Here is a 22,374-nt window from a genome sequence, read left to right as displayed (position 1 = left end):
CAAACAGCGAGATAGTGATGACCTCTAACCTTCACACCTGGACAAGACTAATGTCCCCCCATGTAGAGCTTTAACACAGCCAGACATCTCAGCACAAATGTCTGATTGTTCAGAATCTCTGTTCAGTTATTACTGGTCGATTACATAAGCACTGATTCAAGATGCATATGTAGTCATAGTTTATGTATCACTTGCCCTAGAGCTTGAGCTTGACTTTCCTTTGTCTTTACTTAATGGGCAATAAATAAATAAGTAAATGAATAAAAGAAAGAACCTGCAAATGAATGAATAATGTCACCATATGTTGATGCCAATGAAAGACGTCATAAAGTTGATTTCTCTATACGCCTGCATGAAGATGTAGAGACATCAGACCTTTCAAAAGCCATCATGTCTTTGTTAAATGGCCAACATATTTCACATAAACACTGTAGTCACCTTCTTGCCTTGTTCTGTGTGGTATGTATAGCAAATGTGTGTCTGGCTGCCCATGTCCTACTTACTTTTAAGTGTCCTTGTGAGAAGTGGTTCAAAATAAGGATGTAATAATCCACAATCTGTTTTGTTTCTACAGGAACAAGCTGGTGTTTTTTGCATTTATGCAGGTGATCGGCACTCCTTTTGGTATAGCAGCTGGTGACATTCACGTTCTACAACCTGATTGGAATTAATACCATAATCCAGCTCATTATTTACAACCAATCACCATCTGCACTCTCTTACACTTATTGGCTCATAGATGGGTCAATGAAGTTTTACACACACACACACACACACACACACGTTGGTACAGCTATCTTTATGAGGATTCTCCATAGACATAATGATTTTTATACTGTATGAACTATAGATTCTATCCCCTAACCCTACCCCTAAACCCAACCCTCACAAAAAAAAAAAAAAAAAAACTTTCTACATTTTTACATTTTCAAAAAAACATCGTTTAGTTTGTTTTTTTTGTTTTGTTTTTTTTAGCAATTTAAATTATGGGGACACTAGAAATGTCCTCATAAACCACATTTATAGCATAATACCCTTGTAATTACCAGTTTGTAGCCTAAAAAAAAAGTCCTCGTAAACCACTTAAACCTGCCCACATACACACACACACACACTAAATAAATAATCATAATCGTAACACAAAAAATATACTTGAATATATACACTTGAATATTGATTTTTTTCCAATCTGAGTTCATTTTGTTATTGTTATCTAAATAATAATAATAATAATAAAGTCTAAGTATTGTAAGTGTCTGCATAAAAATAAATAATAAATATATAAATAAATGATGATTATGTAATGAAATATATAAATAAATGAATACAAGTATCAATAATCAGTAATCATCTTGATGGCGCCGTGGATGGCTGCCTTGGTGTGGAGCTCCTCAGTTCTTTTGTTGTTTTTGTTTGTTTGTCCTGTGTTTAGTAATCTTTATCCAGTCAGTTTTAACAGAGATGAACTGCTGAACATTCGACAGCATGTACCAGACAATCTTTTCCCGGTTTTCGAATATTCAGACGTTTTGCTAGACATTTGAGTTGGAGGCGCAGCTCTGCTGATCAAGAGACGCAGGTGAGGGAGACGAGCCGGTGTGCTGGTCAAACTCTGTCGGCATGGATTTCGAACAGTGCTGCCAAGTATTCACTTAGCGAATCTCCACTCTCTTCCTAACAAAACGGACGAACTACATCTCCTCACCTGCACAAACAAGGACTTTTCAACCTCTGCTGCCTTGTGCTTCACAGAAACCTGGCTGAGTGAAGCCATTCCGGACAGCGCGTTACATCTGCCGGGCTTACAGCTGTTCAGAGTGGATCACATCGCGGAGTTAACGGGGAAAACGAGAGGTGGTGGAACATGCTTTTATATCAGTGAAAGTTGGTGTACAGATGTAACAACGTTAAAGAGGATGTGCTGTCCTAATTTGGAAGTGCTCTTTATTAACTGTAAGCCTTTCTACTTACCGCAGGAGTTTTCCTCGTTTATCCTGGTGAGTGTTTATATCATGCCAAACGCGTGTTTGAACACAGCACTGCAACAGCTGGCTGATCAAATCACAGACATGGAACAACAATACTCGGACTCAGTTATTATTATTCTTGGGGATTTTAACAAAGCAAACCTCACACATGAACTGCCCAAATACAAACAGCACATCACATGCCCCACCAGAGACAGGAACATACTGGATCATTGCTACACAACAATCAAGGATGCATATCGCTCTGTCCCTAGAGCAGCTTTTGGACTCTCTGATCACTGTCTGGTTCATCTTCTTCCAACCTACAGGCAGAAATTAAAATCAACCAAGCCATTAGTAAAGACTGTAAAGAGATGGACCAATGAAGCAGAGTGGGAACTACAAGCCTGCTTCGATTGCATGGATTGGAGTGTTTTTGAGGCTGCAGCCACAGACCTGGACGAGTTCACAGATACTGTTACATCATATATCAGTTTGTGTGTGGATATGTGCATTCCTACTAGGACTTATTTAAAGTGCAACAATGACAAACCATGGTTTACATCAGAGCTCAAGCAACTTCGTCAGGCCAAAGAGGATGCTTACAGGGGTGAGGATAATGTCTTGTACAATCAGGCCAGGAACACACTGAACAGGGAAATCAGAGTTGCTAAAAGAACATACTCTGAGAAGCTGAAACAAGTTTTAAACTAACAACCCTTCATCAGTGTGGAGTGGCATGAAACAACTCACAAATTACAGGACTTCTACCCCCAACCCTGTAGGGAACCAACAACTGGCTGACGACCTGAATGTGTTCAACTGCAGATTTGAAAGGCCCAATCTCACACCCCACACCCACTCTGACCTTCACTTCACACAAACACCAACACCTCCTGCAACCCCCCTCCTCCCCACTCCTGCTACTCAACCTGGACTTAAGATCTGTGAAGATGATGTGAGCCACGTCTTTTGGAAACAAAAGACAAGGAAGGCTTCAGGCCCAGATGGCGTCTCACCAGCGTGTCGAGATCCTGTGCTAACCAGCTGGCCCCCATCTTCACACAGATCTTCAATAGATCACTGGAGCAGTGTGATGTCCCATGCTGCTTCAAACGCTCAATCATTATTCTTGTCCCAAAGAAACCAAAAATCACAGGACTTAATGACTACAGACCTGTCACCCTGACGTCTGTGGTCATGAAATCATTTGAGAGACTGGTGTTGGCCCACCTGAAGAACATCACTGGACCCTTTCTAGATCCCCTTCAATTTGCTTATCGAGCAAACAGGTCTGTGGATGATGCAGTCAACATGGGATTGCATCATATCCTGCAACATCTGGACAGACCAGGGACATATGCAAGGATCCTTTTTGTGGACTTCAGTTCAGCTTTCAACACCATCATCCCAACTATACTCCAGAATAAATTACACTAACTCTCTGTTCCCACGTCTATCTGTCAGTGGATTACCAGCTTTCTGACAGACAGGCAGCAGCTTGTGAGACAGGGGAAACTCACTTCAAGCACCTATACAATCAGCACTGGTGCCCCCCAGGGATGTGTGCTCTCCCCACTACTCTTCTCCCTCTACACCAATGACTGCATTGCCAAGGACCCCTCTGTCAAGCTCCTGATGTTTGCAGATGACACCACTGTCATCGGCTACATCCAAGATGACGATGAGTCTGCATACAGAAGGGAGGTTGAACAGCTTGCTGTCTGGTGCAGTCAAAACAACCTTGAGCTTAACACGCTCGAAACGGTGGAGATGATTGTGGACTTTAGGAGAAACACCCCAACACTGACCCCCCTCACCATTCTAAACAGCACTGTGGCAGAAGTGGAGTCATTCAGGTTCCTGGGCACTACCATCTCACAGGACCTGAAGTGGAAGACCCACATTGACTCCACTGTGAAAAAGGCCCAGCAGAGATTGTACTTCCTTCGCCAGCTGAGGAAATTCAACCTGCCACAGGCACTGCTGATGCAGTTTTACTCAGCAGTCATTGAGTCTGTCCTCTGCACTTCAATAACTGTCTGGTTTGGTTCAGCTACGAAATCAGACATCAGAAGACTACAAAGGACAGTTCGGACTGCTGAGAGGATTATTGGTTGCCCTCTGCCCCCCTTTTTTATTATTATCTATGTCTTGCAGCTGTTTTTGTATTGTTTTTGTATTGTTGTACACTGGAAGCTCCTGACACCAAGACAAATTCCTTGTGTGTGTAAGCATACTTGGCAATAAAGCTAATTCTGATTCTGAATACAAGCTGAAATAAAAAATAAAATAAAAGTAAAAATAAAAAAAGAAATGTTGGCATAACTAGTTTGGAGTAATATTTTATAATTATTTCTTAAAAAAATCAGATCATTTACTATTTAATGAAAAGGCCTTCTTAGGAGTAACCCTAACAAAACGTATTGATATTTGTGGCTCAAAAATTAATGATATTTGTAAAATATATATATTTTTTTAACTTGAAAACATTTTCAAAATTTACTTGTGTACACACATGTATTCAAGGAGCAAGGAATGTTCTTTAATACCTTTTCCTTGATGGTTACACCACATGACATTTTTAAAGTGATCAAATAATTTATTTTGTAGAAAATGCTATATATGTTTAAAAAATAAATAAATAAATAATAAAACAATAAGAACAGAACTATTACACTTCCATGACATGTGACACGTGTGTTTTAAATTAGATTTTTAAATTATTTCTAATTTGTATCACCTCGTGCATCCTTATTTGTCAATGACCCTGGCCTGGAGCTAATTTGGATATATTCCAAACAAGTTGCCACAGATGCGGAGAGGTTTCCAATACAGCTGCTGAGGGAGTGACAGAAAAAATTGCATCTTCTCTCCTCTGACTATCATAATCCACCGCTCTCTATTTTTATATAAGTTGTAGAAACAATGTTGGAGTGGAGTTTTGTGGAGTGGAGTTTTTCTTTTGCTGTTGGTTCAATGGTGAAGAAAAAAACATTTATTTGCCATGGTCTCCAATCCACAGATATACAAGGTATTACCCTGCAGTTGTTTACTTTTGCGTTCCAAACCCAGTTGTGTGAAAAAAGTCAATTTAATAATGACAGTTAAATTGTACTATTTATAATCAAGCAGTAAGCTACAAGAGACTGTCTTTTATTATGGTTTGGCACAACAAACACTGCCTGCAACCCCTTCAGTGGTTATTATTTTCACAGAGTATGTATATGTATAGGAGATACATTTTCATTAAAACACATTCCTTAAGCGTCATCCTTCTGTATAGAATTTAAAAAACTTAACATGCAAACTAAGGATAATAGTAAGGCCAAGCCTCTATGTGTGCTCCACATATACACACTAGTTGGTGAACAGGTGTTTTGCATCATAGCTGTTACTACTGTATATTGTGTTGTTACTATATTGTGTATTTTAAAACATTTGGAATGATGTATTGACCGATCAGCATCCAGGACAGTCTGTCACTCTGCTCTGTTGATATCGCCATTGCCATCTGCATTGAAAAACCCATATCGATCAACCTCCAATACAGAATTCTAGTTGTACAGCTACATTGTTGTACAAATGATTCGCTCCCTGCAATTGAACATTGATTAACTTTCCTTTAAGACCATTGAGTGTCTAATACTGGATAAGTTGCAGTTAAAATTGCATTTTTACAATCACATTACTAATCTAATCATGACTAATTCCGTCCTGTGCCAGAGTGACTAATCTGAATCTGTCCTCAGACAATCATATTGTATTCCCAGTGCACATTCAGTTCGTAAATGGCGTTATAGTGTGCTGTGGTTTGCAGAGTATTTTACTCTCTTCTCAATAGGACCATAATGAGTGTGTGAGGTCTTTAAAAGACAGTTCAGCCAAAAATGAATGTTCTGTCATTATTTACCATAATGTCGTTCCAAATCCGTATGCTGGTATTTTCGAGTGGAACAAAGAAGGATTTTCTGGAGGATCTTTACGGAGGATTCAGCTCTTTCCATACAGTGACAGTTAGGTGACCACATCTGTTTCAGGTATGGAAAAACATGTCGGGTGACTCAGTAATGTTTATGTTTGAACCATATATTGTATGAACCATATATTGTATCCTTTGATGATAAATTCCAACGTGATAATGGACCACCCCTTTCAATCAGGCATTTTAAGAAATGTTAGCCAACATTATTATTTTATTTTACAACAGTGCGTGTGTTACCTCCACCTATCTTGGCCAGTTCTCTTGATTTCTCCTTTCCTTCCAACTCTCACTTACCTTCAAGGCCTGGCAATTCTTTATTAATTCATTACATCAATGCAGGGCAGATAAATAATTCAGGAGCCAGCCACACACTGAGTGATCGAGGTGGGTTTGTTTGCATTAAAAAGGAGGTGCGCAATAGTGTTTTATCGACTTGGTAGGAGTCACACTTTGCGACACACACATCAAAAAGCAACAGATAGTGCCTATACCATCAGAAACATGCTGACATTCCAAGATATGTTTTCAGACCCCTATGGGTCAAACCATGATCCCTGTTGGGATGAAAATAACTATGAAACAAAGTACATATGAAGAAAGCAATGGAACATCTTGAACACAACAAAAGCAGTAAGAGTATAAAGGAGACCAGGTTAGTTGTCACACTAGGGAGGGTTATTTCTCAACAACTATGTGGTTTTGGGTGAAAAGTTGAATTACACAAATGTGTGTTTATTTATGTTGTTCAAAACCTGCTTAACCCTACTGTTTTGTGAGAAAATTCCATAGTTTGTTTTCGTTTGGGTCAAAAAAGACTCGGTAGAGAAGAGTAGATACAGTATACATGCAAGAGAATGGAGACCACAACTTTGAAACTCCAAAAAAGCAAATAAAGACAGCATAAAAGTAATTCATAAGACTCCAGTGGTTTAATCCATGTCTTCTGAAGCAATCCAATCAGTTTTGGGTGATATCAGCCCAAAATGTAACTCCTTTTTCAATCTTGCCATTTCAGTCTTTAGGCATGATGATGGTTTCAAGCTCGATTACACTTCCTTTAGAAGACATTGATTAAACTACTGAGTCTTATGGATTACTTTAAGGCTGCCTTTATGTGTTTTTTTGAGCTTTAAAGTGTTGGTCACCATTCACTTGCATAGTATGGACATACATAGTTTAAATATTCTTCTAAAAATCTTAATTTGTGTTCAGCAGAAAAAAGAAAGCCATAAGCATCTGGGATGGCATGAGGGTGAGTAAATGATGAGATAATTTTCATATTTGGGTGAATTATCCCTTTAAAAAAGGTTCCCACACATATCTAGTGATCAGGATGTCATAGAGAATTAGGGATGGTCTCTACTGAAGCAACCATCCAGCAATCAATAGATAATGCCCTAGCAACCATCTAGAAACACCTTAGCAATGCCCTAGAAACCATCTAAAAAACACTGGCATTGCATTCAGTACTTACAAAAACAAAACAAAAAAACAATCATAAATAAATGTAATAGGCCTACAAGTTTTACTATTTCATTTATTAATTGTTGTGGAGGATCCAAAGGCATTTCACTGAATACAAGATTAAAATTAGTAGTTCACTGTTTTTGACTCTTAAATTAGTTAAAAAAAGACCTGACTATACGTCTCATAACATCATGTCATAACATAACATTTTTATGGGCATTTTTGGGGCAAATTTCTGGGTATGTGTATATACAAAAACTGACTTTGAAATCTAAACCCTCCATGAGAAGTGTTACCTGGAGTAAAAAGTGAGACAACTAGCCCTGTTTTAGTAGACCCCTGTTGTGGCTGGGCTCTGACCTAGATTTGAAGAACCCGTGACTGTCTATGGTTTAAACTAATGGTCAGGCATCCCAGTCAAAATAAATAAATAAATAAATGAAAAGGCATCCTCCAAAGACCAAGAAAGACAGGCCACTCCATCCTCTAAAAATATCCAACATGGGTAGAATGGTGCAACTCACCTCTCGAATGAGTCTCCTTGACCTTTTCACAAATCTCAGGCTTAGCTGCAAGAGTCTCTCCCTGCTGATCAATGGAATCTCCTCTCCATCCTGCAAGAGACACGGAGTGGTGGTGTTTTACTTTTGGAGCATGACAGTATAAATCAAAATCCACTTTTTTCCGTATGGAAAACAGAAGCTCGGACATTCTGTTTAATGAAATAAATAAAATAATATATTTGGGTGAACTGTCCCTTTAAATGCACCTCACGTATTTAAAAGCCCATTAATGTGTTGGAAATGTATGTGTCACCCGTTTTTCAATTATTCTTTTTAAAATTATAACCTGATACAGTTGATAATTTGACAAGCTCAATTTGCATCTCATTATAGTCATGGCACAGATATCTGACAGAATAACTCATTAATATGTTAAGTTCAGTCAAAAAAATAAAAAAAATAAAAATGGAATCCGTTTAGAATTTACATGCAACTGGCATATTTGCATCTTCATTGGAGTTATGAGGCAAATTGATAAACATGATAACAATGCTTGTATTCTTTACTCCATAACGAGTCCAACTAAGAAAACTCTAGCATTGCAGATTTCCTTAAAAATTCCAAATATAGTGAGTATGTCTCAGAATTGAGACATATGACACATTTGAGTGGGCAAAAATACCCTTCTTTTCATTGATTTTGCTTCCATGCATGACGTAAGCTTGTGTTCCTGGAATGTATTTCTGTGCATGTCGCCCACATGTCTGCTCAAGGATATTAACATACAAAAGCAACAGTTTAAAGGAGGAACTCATAGCACTCATGTGTAATTAGAAGCCTGGAGTGATCTGATGCACAACATGTCCTAAGTCTTGAAAATAACTCCTTTAAAGGGGTCATATCACAATTAATCAAGATTTCATTCACCCCAGAAGCCCCATTCACTTCCATTATAAGAGCCTTTCCATAACCACAATTTTTATGTTTTTGTGATGAGTCAAACCCCCCCCCCCCCCCCCCAAAAAAAATAAAAATAAAATATATATATATATATATATTTTTTTTTTTTTTTTATGGTAATCAGCATTATGCCACAAAAGCTCTCGATTCAGCTTCATTTGTATTGAACCTGGAACATTCCTTTAACAGTGTGTAGGAAATGTTTTGTTACAATTACCAACAATTAGCAAGTGTGTAATTTCTGCATTACTTGTGTCACCAAATGGAATTGCAAAAATAATGACTTTTCAAACAGGTTTTCTGAACACTCTACTCAGCTTCCATTGGTCGAACAAACAGATAGTCCCACTCCCATACTCACGGAATTAGTTAAGCTAATGCTACTTTGTTGGGGTGGTCGGGATGCTCAAACAAACAGAGCAATGTTTTGAAAGTACCACAGAGCCGCAGTGTTTACACTTTTTAGGGAAATGTATTATGGCTGTATTGCTAAATTACATAAATGTTTTCTCCAAAACACGTTTGCTACAATTATTAGCACCCCTACAAATTCTTATGAGTAAAATATATCTGAAGTATATTCCCATTCATATTTTAAATTTTTTAGTACACCTGGGTGACTAGGAACATTAAATTGTTCAGCCATGAAGTTTTGAATAAAATCGTGCCATTACTTGTGCCACACATATATTTGACAATAGTATTTGTTTTTGATAAAACTTGTGTTGTGTTTGTAATTGTTTGATATCCATTAGAGGATAGATTTTTGTGAATATTTTGAATGAAAGATCAAAAGGATAAACAATAAAGACATATTTTTCACAGACTTCTTTGCTCATATTTACCAAGTATGCCAATATTTTTGGCCACAACTATATGCCGCATGTCCCGGGCAGGACAAAAGAGCGGATTTACTGTCTGGAGAATGGAGACTTCACCCGTTAGTGGTGAGCCAGGTGTGGGAGAGATACGGGCAATCTGCCGTATCTCTTCACAAGGCCGGAAATGCTCACTCACTGTCATCTGAACCAACTCCACTCAAGAAAAGTCCACTGGAAAACACTATTTTGCCCAACTTTAAATTACAGCATGTTCATTCATTTTATGACATGTAAAAATATACTTGTATAAAAGACTTATATCTGTAAAAATATGTCTAATTAAATCTATACACACACACACACACACACACACACAAAAAACCCTGAATATTTTAACAAATGGGTCCCACAGACCTGGACACCGCATAAGGGTCAAGCTGGGCTAGGAGAAAGTATTTTAACATTTAAATTACACACATCACCTTAAATTGTCCTGTAGGTGCCAACTAACGGCTTCTCTCTTTACCTCCATACTGGAGTCGGGTAGAGGATCTGGTCTGGATGCTGGCAATGGACATTAGTCAGGTCTGACAGATGGGAAGTGTGTGATTTATGTTAGCGAGTAGAAGAAGGCAGAAAAGCTGCTACGATGTGACTGAGATTTAGAAGAGCGGGCATTAATCTGCTTCCCGTTGCTGTGTGGGCCATGGAACAAGTTCAAGGTGGAATGGAAAAAGAAAGTAGCACGAAGTTGCAGAATGACAGGCAAGATGAGGGGAATAGAAGGATGGATGAAGACATTTGGAGACGGGACCAAACTAACCACTGAGACAGACTTTACACTTCACAATGAAAAATCCAGACAGTCTTTTAAGGAAAAGTTCACCTAAGAATAAAGAATAGTTCACATAAAAATGGAAATTCTGTCACATTTGATGACACCCTCATGTTGTTCCAAGCATGCATGCTGTTATTTTATTTTTTTTATTCTGTGAAATGACTCTACACTGCTCTTTCCCATACAACAACAGTTCATATGGCTGCCAAGCTCCAAAGAAATTCCAGGAAACACCATAAAAGTCATCAATATGATAATACTAAATAAGACGACAATGTTTGTGGTTATGCTCAGTTAATGACTTAAATAGATTTCCTATATCGGGGTTAAGTCATAAACTGTTTAAGCAAAAAGCGATCGACCCAGGTTAACTTTTTTCCCATTACCCTGATTTCACTCTGCATGTAAACACCTTTACCAGTGTTCTGGTGGCTTTATATATATGTATATATATAAATTTACCAACAGCATAATTTCCAAACAAGTTACTGAAACCTCCTCAGTTTTTCTTTTTTTTTTCTTTTTTTTTTTTTAATTTAATTTATGTTTTGTGTAAATAAGGATAAGGAAAGGAGAACATCAAAAGACATCAGAGGGAACTCTCTTAATGAGAAGCAATTTTCTTTAATTGATTGGGTTGCTTAATTGCCACAGCTTCTCTCATGATGAAAGCCAGGTGAGGCTTTTGAAGATTTATTTATTTTTTCTCTCTCTCACTTTCATGGCCTCATGAGCTCATTACAGTCACAGATGTCACTCTGAGATGTGCTAAAAAGTCACAGAAAACTTTCCCGCCTCCTTTTATACCTTCTTGTTTCCCAATATTATCCCAGCTTGCCTCTCACGAGGGAATTTATTTTACTAAATCCTTATATCTCAATCAGACTGCCCTCAAACAAGCTGTAAGCCTTGCATTTAAAGTCAATATGAAATGCCATTCAAAATCAATTTTAAGTCTGCAATATGCCATACAAATGGTTTATTAATCTAGTGTACTTCACAAGACCATTTATTTGTTGTTGTCGTTTGGAATAGCATGCACAAATGAACGAAGCACAAAAAGATCAGGAATGTGAATTAAAAAATCAAGTTAATAGGGTCAATTTTAATTTCAGGGGCCGTTTACGCAACAACGTTTTCAACTAAAAACGGAAAACTTTTTATGCGTTTTGGCTGTTCGTTTACACGACAACGGCGTTTTGGGGCATGAAAATGCAAACTTTTGAAAACAGGTTTCAAAGTGCAATTTTTTGAAACCGATGCTGTTATCGTCTCCGTGTAAACATACAAAAATGCGAATTTGTGAAAACGATGACATCATGCACAAGCATATTACGTGTTCGGTCTATAGGCATGCGTGCGAGTACTTCAAAACAACGTGTGAGTCATTCAAAACTACACTGGCGGACTACAGGACTGTGTTTGTGCTGCTCAAGATTTTGAGTTTATTGACGCTTCTCCAGCAAAGTAATTGTAGTAATAAAGCAACCTCATCGTCCGTCCAGACAAAATCGCTCGATGCTTTCGTCATCTTCATTGTTTGTATTCACCGCTCTGTGGAAGAATGCTTATGTGCGCAGGCGCGTAGTGTTTCTTTACAAAGTGACATTGCCAACTACTGGCCTGGCATGCATAATACAGCGTTTTAAGTCATTTTCGCAGATCCGTGTGAACGGGGATCGTTTTTGACAACGTTGTCGTCTGTACGCAAAACTTTTCAAAAACGAAAACGTTTCCATTTTTAGAACATCGTTGTCGTGTAAACGTACCCTCATTTTAAAAAGTGATTAAGTGACATTGCATAGTCAACAAAAAACGCTTTTGGTTAAAGCATCTTTTCATTAAACAGCATATGTAAAACAATTTCAGGGAATCTTGTATTAAATATAATAACAAAATATCAGTTTTAATACTTTTAAACTACTTTTGTTCAGGTAAATTGCTTATTGCTTTTATAAGTCAGTGACAACAACAATACGATAAAATGTTCAATAGTTATTAATGAAAACCTGAATAAACAACTCCTCCACCAATTAATATAATTCATAAGTCAAGGGTGTTTACAGATGCCAAGCAACATACATTACATATTAATAACATATTACTGTTCCAAATATGCAGTTACATTTGTACATTTATTGACATTTAATGACTTCTAAACAGAGCTGGAGTCAGAACTATCCATTTTACAAATATATACAGTATCTGCTCTAGACAAAAGAAAAATGTAAATGTGTTAAGCAACCATACCATATAAAGTTAACTAAAACCAAAGCTAAAGTTGAGAAGCTATCTTGTTCAACTAAATATTTCATAATTTTATACAAGATATAACAGTCCCTGCTCCATCTATCCAACAAGGGGTCATTGGAATAAAAACTGTTGTAGACCCCTGATCTAGACTATATACAAACTTATTACAACACAAGCACTATCTGCACTTGAACTGCACAATCTATAGTAACTGAAACATGATGCCCTGATCTTTTCTAAGCATGTTGCCAGGGTTTCAGAGGTAGTGTTACCTTGTCACTTTCCTTTAAGTCATTTCTCCACTCCCCTCCAAAATGTCTCGCAACACCTAAGTAAGACGTTAAAGTTTGCAGTTTTTTATGCGGCCAAACCTTGAGGCTAGTCATGACGTGCCACTAGTTGACATTGACGGATGTAAATTTCACCCAAACTGACAGTCAGGTCTAAAATTCATTACATTAGCTTGCTTCCCTGCAGCCTCTCAAGGCTAACACTGCCCATCATGACAATGTGGTGGGAAAGCTGGGAGAGAGAGAGAGAGAGAGAGAGAGAGAGAGAGAGAGAGAGAGAGAGAGAGAGAGAGAGAGAGAGAGAACCCAACATCTTCTGTTTCAAACCAATTACGGCACAATGACAAAGCATAACTGCTGAATTATAGTAATAATGGGCACATGTCTGCATTGTTTCAGTGCCCAAATCACTAAAGGAAGTATGCAAGTCAAGTAACAGCGCAAACATTAGAGCTGAACACAATTTTTACAGTACAATGTCAGATCTCACAGGGGTGCATTTCCGTACATCCAGGGTTGGGGAGTAACGAAATACATGTAACGGGATTACGTATTGAAAATATAAAATATAAGTAACTGTATTCCACTACAGTTACAATTTAAATAATTGGTAATTAAAATACAGTTACATTCAAAAAGTATTTTGATTACTGAAGAGATTACTTTGAATTGTACTGTCATTTGTTTCATTTAATATTTAGTCCTTTCAGATGGATAACAATTATACATATAAATGATGAGATCCAAAGTGCATTTGAACAGTGGTGAAATACTTTCTTATGATGTGTTACATTCATACGAGCAGACAGAGAAGTGAGTTTGAAGTAAGTTTGGAGCAGAAGAAATAGAAATAAACCTTGTGTAAATTGTCAGGTTTACTCTAAGCTAAAATGCTATTTCTAGACATTTTACATGCACATGTTACCAGACACAATCATATCTTTTATCAAGAAAATTCACATTAGATCATAATTTCTTTTTTTAGTAAGACCTTTTATATTAGGGCAAAAATCATATTCTTGATAATATATATATATATATATATTTTATTGTTTTCCTGTAAAATATCTAAAAATCAGATCACAAGATCAATTTGATTAATCTTGTTTTAGAAACAACACTGCATAAGATATTTAGGTTTTTCAGATAATGCATTTTTAACATGTTTATTTTGTCTTACTGTACTGGCAGAGTTTTTATAGTCAAAACAAGTGAAAAAATCTACCAGTGCTGAAGAAGTAATCCAAAGTATTTAGAATATGTTACTGACCTTGAGTAATCTAACGAAATACATTACAAATGACATTTTACAGCATGCATTCTGTAATCTGTAGTGGAATACATTTCAAAAGTAACCCTCCAAACCCTGCGTACAACCACGTAACTCACTGCTTAACCACCATGGTCTGATGCATCATTGGAGAAACTAACTAGCTAGCTAGTCAGGACTGTTTCCCGAAATAGTAGTAATTATTTCGCAAATCAGCACATCCTTTGTTTGAACCATGTTCGTTCAACAATGAGCCTGATTAAAAAGGGTTTGATTACCAAAAATGAAAATTCTCTCATGATTTACTCACCCTAATGCCATCTCAAATGTGTATGACTTTATTCTGCTGAACACAAACAAAGATTTTTAGAATATCTCAGGTCTGTTGGTCCATACAATCCAATGAATGGTGGCCAGAACTTTGAAGGTCCAAAAAGCATATAAAGGCAGTAGATCTTCAGAAGTGATATGATAGGTGTGGGTGAGAAACAGATCAATATTTAAGTCATAAATTTAAAACTCTATTTTCACTTTCACTACCACATTCTTCTTTTGTTTTTGGCGATTCACATTCTTCATGCATATCGCCACCTACTGGGAAAGGAGGAGAATTTATGGTAGAAATTTACTTAAATATTGATCTGTTTCTCACCCAAACCTTCTGAAGACATGGATATAACCACTGGATTCTTAAGGATTACTTTTGGAGCTTCACAATTTTGGTACCCATTCACTTGCATTGTTCTAAAAATATACATTTGTGTGCTGCAGAAGAAAATCATACACATCTGGGATGGCTTGAGGTTGAGTAAATTATGAGAGAATTTTAATTTTTGGGTGATCGATCTCTTTAAGGAAATTATAAGGGTGTTGCAGCACCATGATTTGTCTTGAGAGAAATATTTATAGTAATATATATATATATATATATATATATATATATATATATATATATATATATATATATATATACACACACACACACACACACACACACACACACACATATATATATATATATATATATATATATATATATATATATAAAATCATTTAAAATATGACGTATTAAAATTGTAGTAGTAGAGGCAGAAGTACGTAAATTCTAGTAATACATAATAAAAATAGTAATCATTCCGACTGCACTCTAATGTATTCTAATACATTTTGATTTGTGCTAATACATTTTTTTAAGTAAGCCTACAGCCCTGATTTTGGAACTAACACATGGCAGAACAACCACTTCTGTTAATCAACCAATCAGGCACAGTTATCGACCGATGCTGATAATCTCAAAAAGGCAAAATATCATCTGAATAACCAGCCTTGCTGATTTATCAGTCTATTATTAGTGGTGACAATAAGAACCAAAGCCTGTGCTCTTAATTAATATGTTAATCCATGTGCCTACTGCCGAGCACATGGAACTGCCAATCAAGACTGTGTCTCACATGACTACACAATTACAATTGGACAGAACAAAGAGAACCAAACCAGCAACAGAACACCACCTGTCAAAGTACAATTTTACTGCTGATTTGAAATATTTTCTTTGATCGTAACCTTGATCAACTGTTTTGGAGATTTTGGTCTTTCTCCAGTCAAGTAGATAGGAGCTGCACTTTCATGACTGGAAATAGCCTCCCAAGAGCATTCCAAACATGGCCGACATGGGACTGACTTGCTAGAAAGACTTTGGTTGCACTCATGCACTCATGCGTATCCAGCTCAAGCAGCAACCTCCTGACAGTTTAAACGGCTTGGATTACCTGCTTGGATTATTGTCATGTTTTGTGAATCAGAGAAACTTCTGATCCTGAAGTTTTGATTCTGGCTGATAGAATACGCGCTTCAGAGGAAGACATTAGATGAGTGGGAAGAAAACGCTGGATTTTCATGAAGTTCGTGAAATACATCTATTTAAACAAAATATGGTGTATGGTATATGATAGAAGAAAACGCTGGATTTTCATGAAGTTCGTGAAATACATCTATTTAAACAAAATATGGTGCATGGTATATGATAGAAGCTTTATTTATATTTGCCTTTTATCATTAGAAAAGTGACAGGGAACTGTTGAGGAGAGACTGTTAGGATACATGCTTCAGAGGTAGATTTATATTAGTTTGATTGATATTTGCCTATTTATAATTAGACAAGTTACAGGGAACTGTTGAGGAGAGAGGGATAATGAAAAAGGCGAGCACTTTAACATTATGAGCTCAAATGCGTCTGCCACGGCTCTGATATGTGAACCGTTTAAATGAGACTGTGTTGCACACCGGTCTATTATTGTAGTAACACGATGGCACGTAACAACAAAACAAACAGTGACTGGTCATTTACATATCACAGTTGCTTCACATGCAAACAGGTGATTCTCGGCACCCTCAAGATAAAATCGGCCAAAGGGGAAAATGTATCGGCCGATGCCGATAATTTCAAAAGTCAGAATGTCTGCAATATATCGGTCGACCACTAATTGTAAACAATTAGTTTGCAATAAATGACACCCATCAAAAAGCCCTGTGCCATTAACAGTGGGTTGAACTGTTGTATAAATGAAAAATTGTTTCATGATGGTTATAAAAAATAAAGGTTTAGAGTCTCAAGTTTTGCACAAATAAAATCAACATACACAATAACGGATCATGGTTTGGCTGGTTAGTTTTGGCCACACTGATCTCATGAATATTACGCGACTGACAACATTTTTACAAAATTACATTAAGTGGTTGCTTAGATGTATTGTGTCAGTACCGAGATGAAATGTCCACTTAGTGGCGCTAAAAGTGAGTTAAATGTTCTCCCAAACAGATGAGGTTTTTAAGGTTAATGCTCTATTAAGTAAAAAAAAAAAAAAAAACAAAACAGAACTTGCCTAATTCAATAGTGTCATAAAAATCAAATGTGTACAAAAAAATGCAATTGCTGAAGCAGCTATGTCATTTTGTGGTGCTTCTTTGACAATTTCGACTCATCTGCTCCTTAGGGCTCGTACCCTGGTCCTTTGAATCACAAGTGCAAAGCTCTATCAGTTGAGCTACTGTGTGACTTAATCATACTTAAATGAACTTGTAATTGAAGCTGATTATGTTATGTAAACATTAAAATGTATCACCTAAGAAGTCATGCACTATTTTAAAGTGTTTTATTGTCATAACACACTATTAAGTGATTATGAACTTTGTGATTTGTGTGAAAGGGAATAAAATTCATTGTTGTTGTAGTGTCTCTGGTGTTCATTTCACCAGAAAACTGCCACAATATGTACGAGGCACGTAAAAAAGCATTTAGCAAAAACTTAGTTATAGTAATGCGATTCTATGAGACCAGATTGGTTTTGGCAGTTATCCTCTGCTGGTAGATGTTGAAACTACACCATTATGTGAGTAAAAAGCCTATTTTTCTAACAGCACCTTTTGTTTAAAATAGAAAACAGAAAGACATATAGGTTTGGAATAAAATGAGGGTGAATAAATTACAGAACTGTCATGTTTGGGTGAACTATCCTTTTAAGTTTGGGTGAGAAAACTTTGCATTAGCAAAAGGGAAATCCCACCCATTTTTCTCACTGTCTCCCTCTCTTACTTTCGTTTAAATAGTAATACTGTATTACCATCAGGAATCAGATGAGGTGATTAGTAACTCTATAAGTCAAATTCAACATGCATGAAATGTCGCAGTGACCTTGGCTTCACCAGCAGAGTTGAGAACGACTGCAAAGTGTCTGCTAATTGAATGCTGGATGTGTAGTGATAGAGAGAAAGGTGAAAGAGGCAGAGAGAGAGAGAGAGAGAGAGGGACTGAAAACCTCCCGTGGATGAAGCCATCAGACTGCCAGTGCCTGTCAACACTCTCCGGACTGAGTGGGTCGTGTGTTGGTGAAGGGTGAACATGACAAACCGAATGAGAGAGGGAGAGAATGTGTGTAGAGGTGTCATGCACGTATTTTTTTTATTTTTTTTTTTTTTTTTTGGGGGCAACAGTGGAAGTGGACTTAGTAGTGACTTAAAAGGATAGTTTTCCCTAAATATGACATTTCTGCTAAAATTTACTCACCCTCATATTGTTCCAGACACAACCTAGTCTCATAGAATGAATTTTTTTTTTTTTTTGCAAACTGAGTTTTACGTGCCACGTTCTATGCTTCGCAACAATTTGCTAGTGAAATTAACACTAGAGGCTCTACAACAACTGTGCGTTTTATTCACTTTCACACAAAGCACGTGTACAATGGCTGATTATGACTTTAAAAGCATGTATTTTTTCGCTCTATTACTCACACATTGCTATGTTGAGATATCGAAACAATTTTACTCTAACGCATCATTTTAAAAACGACTAATATTAACGCTTGTATTACAGACCGACCTACACACTTTACACATTACACACTTTACACTTTAGCAGAAAGTGTCATAGAAGTGACACATAATGATTTTTCACATTTGCTTTTAGGACACTATCGGTTAGGTTTAGGTGTAGGTTTAGGGTAAGGATGTCTGTTTTGTTTACCTTTCATTTGCTTTTAGGACACAAGTTTTTAGGCTTAGGTTAAAGTTTCAGGTTAGGTAGGTATGTTTTACTCATTAAAACCTCCAGTAGCATTCACCTTAAAAATCACGTCTGATTCCGACATATTTTTGCTCGCTTTTGGTGTCCCTCGTTGGACATATCACTGAGAAACTGCAGCGAAACGTGTAATGAAGCACATGGTTTAGTTTTGCAAAACGATTGCCTCGATCACGTAAAATCCATAAGACCAGGCTGTCCAAACCCGTTTGACTGTTTTTCTTAACATACTGCCTAACACCTCCTTTAGTGATCCATGAAAGAGAGAAAAGCATGCAGACTTGGAATAAGATTGAGGTGAGTAAATGAAGTGAATACATTATAAATATATAAATGATGCAATCCAAAGTGCATTTGAACAGCGGTAAAACACTTTCTTATGATGTGTTACATTCATACGAGCAGACAGAGAAATAGACATAAACCTTGTGTAAATCGTCAGCTTTACGCTAAGCTAAAATGCTATTTCTATCCATTTTACATGCACATGTTATCAGGCACGATCATATTTGTTTATCAAAAAAATTCATGTTGGATCATAATTTTTTTTTCTAGTAAGACCTTTGATATTAGGGCAAAAATCATATTCTTTATAATTTTTGTGTTGTTTTTCTGTAAAAATATATAAAAAAATCCTTAAATCAAGATCAATTTAATTAATCTTGTTTTAGAAACAACACTGCATAAGATATTTAGGTTTTTCAGAGAATGTATTTTAACATGTGTATTTTGTCTTACTGTACTGGCAGAGCTTTTATAGTCAAAACAAGTGAGAAAATCTACCAGTGCTGAAGAAGTAATCCAAAGTATTTAGAATACGTTACTGACCTTGAGTAATCTAACGGAATACGTTACAAATTACATTTTATAGCATGTAATCTGTAATCTGTAGTGGAATACATTTCAAAAGTAACCCTCCCAACCCTGTATATATATATATATATTATAAATTATGTATATACACTGGTGGCCAAAAGTTTGGAATAATGTTCATATTTTGATTTTATGGAAAGAAATTGGTACTTTTTTCCCCAAAGTGGCATTCAACTGATCACAATGTATAGTCAGGACATTAATAACGTGGAAAATTACTATTACAATTTGAAAAAAAAATATTCAGAACTTACTTAAACTACTTCAAAGAGTTCTCATCAAAAAATTCTCCATGTGCAGCAATGACAGCTTTGCAGATCCTTGGCATTCTAGCTGTCAGTTTGTCCAGATACTCAGGTGACATTTCACCCCACGCTTCCTGTAGCACTTGCCATAGATGTGGCTGTCTTGTCGGGCACTTCTCACACACCTTACAGTCTAGCTGATCCCACAACAGCTTAAGCTGGGGTTAAGATCCATAACACTCTTCTCCAATTATCTGTTGTCCAATGTCTGTGTTTCTTTGCCCACTCAAACCTTTTCTTTTTGATTTTCTGTTTCAAAAGTGGCTTTTTTTTTTGCAATTCTTTCCATAAGGCCTGCACCCCTGAGTCGTCTCTTTACTGTTGTAAATGAAACAGGTAGACATTGAACAGGTAGAATTCAATGAAGCTGTCAGCTGAGGACATGACTCTGATGTACTTATCCTCTTGTTTAGTTGTACATCTGGCCTTCCACATCTCTTTCTGTTCTTGTTAGAGCCAGTTGTCCTTTGTCTTTGAAGACTGTAGTGTACACCTCTGTATGAAATCTTCCGTTTTTTGGCAATTTTATATAGCCTTCATTCCTCAAAACAATGATTGACTGACAAGTTTCTAGAGAAAGTTGTTTCTTTTTTGCCATTTTTGATCTAATATTGACCTCAAGACATGCCAGTCTATTGCATACTGTGGCAACTCAAAAACAAACTTCATTTAACGAACCAAATAGCTTTCAACTGTGTTTGATATAATGGCAAGTGATTTTCTAGGACAAAACTAGCAATTTAGCATGATTACTCAAGGATAAGGTGTTGGAGTGATGGCTGCTGGAAATGGGGCCTGTCTAGATTTGATCAAAAATGACTTTTTTTTCAAATAGTGATGGTGCTGTTTTTTACATCAGTAATGTCCTGACTATACTCTTTGATCAGTTGAATGCCACTTTGGTGAATTAAAATACCGATTTCCTTCCAAAACAGTAAAAATCTGTACATTATTCCAAACGTTTGGCCACCAGTGTATATATAATTATGGGCCAATGATTGGGCCAAAACAGTGATTATTTATGCAATTCCATTTGGTGATGTTAGTGGCACAGAAATTACACACTGATTTACCCAATATTGTGTATACTTTTAAATAAATTATGTTGTTACCTTAGCAACATACACCAAATTAGTATCTTTGCAGTTCTGTTTGGTGATACAATTGGCACAGAAATGTCACACTTATCCATTACATAGAAGTAAAAGAAGTGTTGTAAATTATTTATGAATTTATATATAAAGGCGTCAAATGAGTTGAGATCAAAAGAGTTCACGTCTTATTTCACATGCGATGATGGCATTTACATATAAAGCCATTTTAGCCAAAAAAAAAAAAAAAAAAATACAAATACAAATACAAATACAAATAATAATAATAATAATAATAAATAAGTAAAAAAAAAAAAAAAAAAAAGCAGTATGCTTTTGGCCTTAATTCTGGAAAATGGTCATAGTAAAATTATGACTTTTTGATTTAAAAAAAAAAAAAAAATCTAATATTATAAAATAATATTATTATACGAAGTCCACACTGAAAATCTGGAATTAAAAATACATTTTAAACCAGGATATAAACAAAGTTTAAATATTTTTTTTAAATGTAAAACAAATACTAATAAATGTTGAAATTCATATAAATTTTCAATTAATGTAAAATAGAAGAATTTTCTCAAGTGGACTTGTGAACCTCATAGTATAATTGAATTTCTAATAATATACTCAACTGTGTATTAATTTATGATATTATTGTGTCGGAAGACTAAGAATTATTGTCAAATATCTCACTCTCTCTTTCACTCTCCTCTCCGTGTCACCCTTTTATTACTTGGAGAAGAGGGATTGTTGCCATGTTAATATTTTAGGCTGACAATGACACGATGGGGCATGGCTGTGAGCAGGACAGCGGATATCAAAAGATCACAGTACACAAAGACATCTGTCATCCAGTGCAATATATCACCCGCTTCAGAGCAGAGAACCTTTCTTTTTACACATACAGATCCTCTGAGCAGTTTCTGTCAGTAATTCAATATACATTTGGCTCGGACAGACATTACATTTTGGTCAAGAAAAGTGCGCTTCAAACATGAGATATCGCAGAAATTACTTCTCGAAGACTGCTTGAATGAAAATCAGTCAGTCAGTATTTCAATTAATTAGTCTCAACTTCAAATGACAAGGCCACAAAATGCACACAGTCCGTTCACTGACAGTCTGATGCATATTGCACACAAAATGTCAAAAGCTGATTGAAATTGCCAGAT

The 22,374-nt window shown here is 36.4% G+C and overlaps 1 protein-coding gene across 1 annotated transcript in view; it reads right to left on the bottom strand.

The window, feature by feature from the left end:
• The window catches only part of LOC127423077 (cadherin-18-like), a 341,580-nt gene that overhangs the window by 235,024 nt on the left and 84,182 nt on the right, over positions 1–22,374 (bottom strand). Inside the window, exon 2 of the mRNA XM_051667110.1 lies at positions 7,944–8,033. The gene's annotated coding sequence lies outside the window, so the exon portion shown is untranslated. The remainder of the gene's footprint in view (positions 1–7,943; positions 8,034–22,374) is intronic.

The sequence above is a fragment of the Myxocyprinus asiaticus genome, chromosome 32, assembly GCF_019703515.2.
Source record: "Myxocyprinus asiaticus isolate MX2 ecotype Aquarium Trade chromosome 32, UBuf_Myxa_2, whole genome shotgun sequence".
In the NCBI taxonomy this organism is placed as follows: domain Eukaryota; kingdom Metazoa; phylum Chordata; class Actinopteri; order Cypriniformes; family Catostomidae; genus Myxocyprinus; species Myxocyprinus asiaticus.
This window is presented reverse-complemented; position numbering and strand designations above follow the sequence as displayed.